We start from the raw sequence: 8,831 nt of genomic DNA on the forward strand, positions 1-8,831 counted from the left end.
TACCACGCCCGGCTAATTTTTTGATTTATTGTAAAGACGAGGTCTCGCCAAGTTGCCCAGGTGGATCTTGAACCCATGGGCTCGGATAATCCACTCACCTCAGCCTCCCAAAGTGCAGGATTACAGGCTGAGCCACCGAGCATGGCTTAGAAAAAGACTTTAAACCAACTATTATAAATGTGTTCAAAGACCTAAAGGAAATCATTTGCAAGGAATTAAAGGAAAATATGAGAACAATGTTTACCAAATAGAAACTACTAATAAAGAAATACAAATTTTAAACAGAAACAAGTAGAAATCTTAGAGTTACAAATACAACTGGAATAAAAACTTCACTAGAAAGTTTCAACAGCAGATTTGAAATGGCAGAAGAAAAATATTAGAGAACTTGAAGATTAAACAGAGAACCTGAAGATAAATCATTTGAGACTGTCTAGTCTGAAGAACAGAAATTTTTTTTTAAAAAGTCTCCAAGACCTGTGGGATATCATAAGGTATACCAACTTACACATAAAAAGTGTTAGGGTCACAATCTCCCGGTGGGGCCTCCAGAATGCTAGTTCAGGCCTGCTGGGGGTGTGGGTATCTGGTGTGTGATCTGATGCCGCATGAAAGATGCAAAGAATTGCACAGAAGTTAGATTCGAAAATGTAGTTTATTTAGAAAGTAAATTAGACAGTGAGAGAGAGAGAGAGGAGAGAGAGAGGAGATTCACCTCCCCAAGGCAGGGAAGGGGGCCAAAGCCAGGAAGCATGGCAATAGCCATAAATCAGAGAGCACATGGCCACACCAGAGTCTAGTAAGGCAGTGGAAAAATGGCTGCTTGTGGTTGAGTCCTTTTAATCCTTTCCCTTGGAAGGGGGAAGGTCATTAAGGTGATAGGGTGGTGGTCTGCTCCACATCATCATGAAGGGCAGGTAATTGTAGATACTGATGTCAGATGATGGACTACAGGCAGATGGATGAGTTAGTCACATGATTGCTGCCATGGGTGGTGGGCTTGATGGGAGAGAAGGGGAGAGGTGTCTTCCTGCAAGAGACTTGTCAGACATTTGCAATCCACAAATTCCTTAGTAAAAAGGTGATCTATTATCATTTCTATGACTCTGTCCTTGTCTTGCATCTGATGGAGATTTGCTGAGGGGGTGGAGTAGGCTGCCACTTGGCCTGCAGTAGAATGTCCGAATGCTTCCTAAAACCTGCCTATTGGAAATTTATCTATCCATGTCTAATCTGTGCTAGATTTAAAGCGTGTCAGAGGTAAAGTCTAAGCAAAAATGGTTATCCTGAGGCAAAAAGACTATGCTAAACTAAATTTATTCTAGGTTTCTATATGTATCTCCTTTCAAAAAAAAGTCTCAGAAGAGAAAAGAGAGAAAGTATATTTTAAGAAACAATGGCTGGATGCAAGTTTACCCCAAGCCCTATCTTATTTCTCATTTCATCTTTGGAAATTTATATTCTTGCCCTAAAGGATTCCTGCCTCCTGAATTCCAGCCTTGCTCAACAGCCAAAATCCAAAAAAAGGTGAAAGAAAAGAACTCACAAACGTCTTGAATTTTTTGTGTAGTGTACAAAAAGCAGACCTTGGAGTATGTTCTAAATTTGAATTCCAGCTCTACCATTAATTAACTAGGTAATCTAGGGAATTATTTGTCTTCTCTGAACCTCAGTTTCTTTAATTATTAAAATGCAGATAATGGTATCTACTTCATAGAATTGTTTTGAGGTTAAAATATGTGTGTGCGTATATATATATATATATATATATATATATATATATATATATATATATATATATATATGACTGGCCCTCGGTGGCCAATAAGTTTCTTCCTTTGCCCTTTTCCTAAGTTAGCATATCAACCCAAAAGGGTGGTTTCAAAAAAATATCAAATTTCTTTAAAGTGGAATTAAACTTTGCCAACTGAACTCTATATCTAAAAACTCATCCCTTACTGGGATGGAAGTGATGCCGAGAAAAGTTTAGGGCTGGAAGGGAAGAGGATATTCTTCACTAGAAGTTGCAAATAGCACCAGAGCTAGGGGAGAAGGGAGGTGTGGAGCTGAGAGTTCAGTGGAGGACTGAGATGAATAAACTCCAGAGAGCAGATTAGATAATCTGATAAAATTGAGGAAGCCCAGAGTAAAAATTCCACCATGATTAAAGTAAGAGCAGTGGTTTGATAGTAAGAGAGAAGTAACTGATGAATGCATTTATCAAAATTCTTTGGATGGTTTTTATATCTTTTCTCGTGTATCCTGATACTAATGATTAATTTATGTATTTCAAAAGTAACACATTCTCATGATAAAAAAGCTAAATCAGTACCAAAGGTGGTAAAAGCCTATATCCAACCCAATTTCCCATGTCCACATCCCAGAGCTAAATATTGTTTACAGTCTATTGTGCATTATTACAAAAATTGTTGAATCTATCCACATATACCAAACTAAATCTAATCATGTTTCCCTTGATTCTCTCTCTGCTGTTTCTCAAATAGAATCACTTTTGAGATTCCACTTCAAAAGGCAATATAGTGTGTGTGTGTGTGTGTGTGTGTGTGTGTGTGTGTGTGTGTGTATACATGCATGTATATAACCTTCTAAATAGTTATATATATGTGTGTGTATATATATATATATCTTTCTATATAGTTCAGCTTTATTTTCCCACTTAATAGCATTTTTGGTTTGGGTTTTTTTTTTTTTTGAGTTGGAGTCTTACTCCATCAACCAGGCTGTTGCAGTGGCACATTCATGGCCACCCCAACTTCAACCTGCTGGGCTCCTGTGATCCTTCTGCCTCCGCCTTCCAAGTAGCTGGAACTACAGGTGCGCGCTACCACGTCCAGCTAATTTTTGATTTATTGTAGAGACAAGGTCTTGCCAAATTGCCTGGGCTGATCTCGAACCTGTGGGCATAGGCAATCCACTCGCCTCGGCCTCTCAAATTGCTGGGATTACAGGCTGAGCCACCGAGCCCAGCCAGCATTTTGAACACTTCACATAGATATACTTCATTCCTTTTAACTGTTGCATAATTTTTAAAATTATGAGTTAATAGTTTGTTTAGTCCTCAATTAATGGCCATTAAGAATACTTCTAGATTTTTTGCTACCACAAACTTCTTTGCATATATCATTGTGTACTTCTGGGAGAAAATCTGAAGGATACATTCCATAGATGATGTGGCAGTCACAGCTGGCCTGTCCAATGCCCACTCTCCCTTCTTTCTTTCTGACCAAACTCCAATTTTGTTCCAGGTGGCAAGGTCTGCTTCCAATGCTCAGTTTCCTGGATTCCTTCGCAGTTTAGGTGGCAAGTGACAAAGTGACCAGGATAAAAAAGTAACAAGATAGAAGACTTTTCCTTTTCAGGGATATTGTTTCAGGGGGCAGCCTCAGCTGGACATGATCTTTTGCTCTTTGCCCTTTACTTTGGTATTTACCTGGGAGGAAGACACACATCTTCTAATCTTGAGGATAAAAGTTATACACGAAGAACAGATGAATACCTTATTCCAAGTCCTTTCCTGAGGACTAAAATGCAGGTCTATTTGGTTAAGTCTGTAATCAGGTTTGGGGTGCATGCAGCCAAATGCACCCAATGCTGATACAAATGAAAATCCTGGGTCAAAAAGCACATGCATTTAAGTTTTACAGATATGACCAAAGTGTCCTCCAAAGGATCACCAAGCTCCCTGATGTTGCACATAGGATTTCTCAACTTAATCCACAGAGGTACCTCTGCAACCTGGTCAATTTCATCAACCCCGCTGTTACTGGGCCCACCTTGCTTTCTCACACCAATGCCCTCTGGGGTTACTGGTCCAGCAAACATTATGCTTGTGCATGCTATAGTTACAACAAAAGAAATTAACGATCACAGCTGTCTCTGTCAATGAACAAGTGCTTAAATGACATTTTTGTTTTACATTCCTGATATTACCAATAAAAGTGGTGACTTTTTCCTTGTTACAAAATGAAGGTGTTTAAAAGTGAATGTACTTGGCCGGGTGCAGTGGGGCAAGCCTATAATCCCAGCACTTTGGAGGCTGAGTTGAAAGGACTATCTGAGCCCGTGGGTTCAAGACCAGCCTGGGCAACATGGTGAGACCTCATCTCTGCAATAAATCAAAAAATTAGCTGGATGTGGTAGCGTGCACCTGTAGTTCCAGCTACTTGGAAGGGTGAGGCGGAAGGATCACCTGAGCCCAGCAGGTTGAGGCTGTGGTGGCTGTGAATGTGCCACTGCACTCCAACCAGGGTGACAGAGTGAGACTCTGATTCCAAAAAAAAAGAAGAAAAGAAAAGAAAGAAAGCTTAGCCTCTAGTTCCTACCTGATTTGCCACTGAAAAGTTAGGTGATCTCCAGCAGATACTTCCCTGGTTTGCACCTCCCTGTGTAAAACACTGGCTCTGATTTCAAGGTCCCTTCCTAACTTTACAGATGCTCTTTCTTTTAGAATACTAATTTCTTTGACCACAGCCTCTTGCCTTCTCCAGAGATAAGGCACCCAGTAAAATCACCCCTTCCTGGTAGCTAGTCACGCAGCCAGCTTGAGTTATTGTCTTTTCCCAAACCCATATGCTCTGGCTGTAGACCAAGATAAAACTTTCATCTTGACTGAGCTCAGTGACTCAGCCTGTAATCCCAGCACTTTGGGAAGCCGAGGAGAGTGGATTGCCTGAGCCCAGGAATTTGAGACCAGCCTGGGCAACTTGTCGAGACCTCGTCTCTACAATAAATAAATAAATAATTAGGTGAGTGTGGTAGTACATGCCTGTATTCCTGTCCACTTGGAAGGCTAAGGCGGAAGGATCACCTAAGCCCAGCAGGTCGAGACTCTGGTGGCCGGGAACTTGCTACTGCACTCCAGTCTGGGCAGCAGAGACTCCAACTCAAAAAAAAAAAAAACAAAAAAAAAAAGTGAAATGTACTTGTGGAATTATCACAATATTTCAATTTACTAACCATGATAATCAAGACAATGGGGTTGACATAAATTTGTGTGATTGAATTAGATAATCACAATTTTTTATTTTGTTGATAGATTCCTCCAGTTCATTAATGACAATATCAGGTAAAGGTTTCAGTCCCAGCCTGCTGAACTATAATGACTGGGATAATCGATGTCAGGGGAGAGCTTAGTTTTAAAACCATAGTATTATACCAGAAGAATAATCATATTTTGGATTATATGTCTGGGATTGAAAACTAGGAGATCAAGATTTGAGGCAAATTGGGGCTTTTGAAACTTATAATATATACAAGCCACTTAAGGGTACTGTTAAAATGCAGATTTTGATTCATTTAAACTGGTTTGGAGTCTGAAATCGCATGTCTAACAGGTGATGCATTCTTCACAGATAGGATCTTGAAATAACAGCAGCAAGTTGACCTTCATTATAAGAAGTAAAGTGTGCTCAATTACAATGAGTGTCAAGGTCAGAGTGGCAACTAAGGAACTTAACTTGCAGAGAGCTTTAGAGATGGTTAAAATGCCATGGCATCTTTAGGGGTAAAATAGATGGACAGCCAACAACATGTTTTTCTATTTCTGCCATCAAGGATAGACAACCAGGAGGCTGAGGGCAGCTTCCCCAAATATCAGTTTCCAGACCTGAGCCAGTGTTTAGTCCTGGGATCCATTAATCAAGAAGTGAGGTCCCCAGAGGAAAGAAATAGCAAGCAGTACCACAGCAAGTGATAATTCCCCCAGTCCTTCCCCAAAAGGCCTCAGCTTGGGTAATCATGCACCACAGAAGGGACAATGCCTAGGCAATTGGAAAGCTGTTGGACACAGTCTGAGTTGATATTGATGCCTAGGACCCAACATCATCAAAACTCCCTCATACGAAGTGGGAACATGCAGGGCAGGTAGAAATGGAGTCTTGCCCAGATCCAGCTCACGGGAGGACCACTTGCACAGAGGTAATTTCCCTAGTCTCTCCACGTACAATCGGAATGGACCTACACATAGTTCACACATTTATTTCCTGGTCTGTGGGTATGAGTTATAGTCGTTGAAAAGACCAAATGGAAACCTCTGGAAGGGCTCCTTCCTCAGTCGAGAAAGTAAGTCTCAGGGAATGGCAGAAATTAGTGTCACCCTTAAAGACCTAAGGGATGTGGGGTGGTGATTTCCTTCATATCTCTGTGTAACGCACCAGACTGGCCTCTACAATAGTCTGACACATCCTCGAGGATGACTTTGGACTACTGTAAACCCAACTAAGTTTTAGCCTTGACTGCAGCTACGGTGCCAGATATGTTCGGGAATACTGCTCCAAACCATGTAATGAGTGAACTGGATGGTGTCGGCTCTGAGCATGGCCTAGAGGAAGAAAGAATTCTGCAGCAGGTCCAGGCTGTGTTATAAAAAGTTTGTCACTAGAAACAGTATAGTATCAGAGGAATCTGTAGGGGGAAAAGGTATCATGTGGAATTTGTGGCAAACCCCAACAGGGGAATCAGAATGTAGGCGAAGACCCTGGAGATATCTATAGCAGTGCATTTACACCAATTGAAACATACATCTTAACTCGCTATTGGGCTCTGATGTAGACAGGGTACCTGGTATATATCATCAAATGACCATGTAGCCGGAACTGTCCATGAGCTTGCTTTTGTTAAATCCACTGAGTCAGGAGGTCCAGTGGGTCCAGAAACAATCTATTGTAAAATGGAAATGTGATACAGTTGAATGAGTTGCAGCAATGGGCATTTGACCATAGAATTCACTGGTCCTTTTGCATACCATACTATCTGGAGGCTGCCAATCTGATAGGGAAACAGAAACTACTTGAAAATGCAGCTGAAGACCCAACTTGGAGAGAATGCTCTGTGTGAATAGTGTGTCATCCCCCAGAATTTAGTGTATACTCTAAATCAATGACAATATATAGCACTTTGTCCCAGTAGACGAATACAGGGACCTGAGAACCAAAGCACAGAGTAGCCCTGTTACCATTACCCAGTGGCCCACCTGGGGAATTTGTTCTTCCTGTTCCTACACTTTTAGTTTCTACAAATCTAGAGGTTCTAGCTCCCAGGGGAGAACACCTCCACCATGGGGCACAGAAAAAGACTTAATAAGTTTTAATTGTGCTGCTGCTTAGACATTCAGGATTTTTGAGCCAAGAGACCAGCAGGCAAGGGAGGGAGAAATCAGCATTCTGGAAAAAGTAAATCATCTGATCATTTGAAGGAGAAAGAGGTCTTGTTACACAGAGGTAGCAGAGAAAATATCTTTGACACTTAAGTGACCCATTAAAACAGTTCTTTATACTCCCCTTTCCAGCTTTGATGGTAAATGGACAAGGACAATGGCCATGACCTAAAAGGCCAAGGTGACCAGGGGCTTAGACACCTCTCATGAGGTGGCCGGGCCACCAGGAATGAGGAATGATGTTCTGGGCCATCCCCTCAGGTAAGTTTCCTACACCAACAGAGGAGCTAGCCAGGGGAAAGAGGAATTTGGGATGGGTATGGAGGAGGGTGATGATGAGGATAAATGGAGACCTTGAGACCACTTGTGGCAATGGGGCCTAATGATCCACCTCTTGAAAGTTTCCCCAGGAAAAGATACCACCAGAATCCAGGAGGAGCTATTCCTGAATGCATTGAACTTGTGATATGAGGCAAGTGGCTTCCAGGAGTGCAAGGAATGGATGATAGTCGGTGCTCTGGTAAATCACTCAGATCTGGCTGCATTATTCCAGGAACTCACCTTGGCTGAAAGCAGCTGCCTTACTCAAGGTTATTTACTGCTCCCAGGGGTATCCGACACTGAATGACTGAAGAGTGTTCAATGACCAGACCCTCTTGCCTTGATTTTGGATAGGTTGAAGCTGCCGTTACAACTGCATCTTAATTCATATTCTTCTGCTGCTCAGTCCTCCTTTCTGTGGTTCTTCACTCACATTGCTTTCAAGGATATTAATAGTAATATTAAGCCCATGGACTTAAATCTCAGAGTCCCAAATCTGTTTCTAGAAAGACACTGCTGTCCCCCATGATAGCAGAGATTTTGGAACACAGATGCACAATCAGATAAAGACATAGGCCAAAGTACAATCTGAGACTCTATACTATGGACCCCAGTAAGCAACCTAGACACAGCCTAGTGAGAGAGACCAGCCTTTGGAATAAATGATTAAGACTAGACCTAAGGGATCACACTTATATTTCAGGCTCCATGCCTAAACCCAGCTGTAGACGCCTCTTTCCAACATTCCCTTATGACAGAATGTCATGATAGGATTAGGAAATGAGGTTAAGTAATACCCACTCAGGAGTTTCCAAAGTCAACATAGAACATAAACTGAGAATCTGGAACAACCTCCAGAGAGTTGCTCCATGAGGGTGAATACATACAGGCCACTCAGGGCTTGGGCCCAGATCTTAGGGCAGAGTCTGCTTGACCCTATACTACTTTTAAGATTTCTTTTGAGACAAGAAATAAAGTAGTGGAGTTGTAGCATGTGCTTCTCAGATCAAGATGGACATCTTCAAACGCCTGTACCTACTGGTTGCTGAAAAGGGCCGAGACTTTTTGGGTTAGAAGGAGTATATATTAAGCATGGCAAAGAAATGAACTCAGGAACATAGACTGAAACAATCTTCCCATATCCTATATTTTTAAAATTATTTACTTATTAATATTTTATTTTAAAGATGTGGAATACAAGTCAGGATTAGGTCCATATGTGCTTTACGTACAGGTGAAGTTTGGGCTCCCATTGGAACTCACTTCACCTGGAATGTGGTCATGCACCCTTATTGATTTTGTGTCTCCCCCTTCACCCCCCCCCCCCCCCCCCCCG

The sequence above is a fragment of the Carlito syrichta genome, unplaced genomic scaffold (genome assembly GCF_000164805.1).
Source record: "Carlito syrichta isolate Samal-C Ts95f unplaced genomic scaffold, Tarsius_syrichta-2.0.1 Scaffold301633, whole genome shotgun sequence".
NCBI classification, from domain to species: Eukaryota; Metazoa; Chordata; class Mammalia; order Primates; family Tarsiidae; genus Carlito; species Carlito syrichta.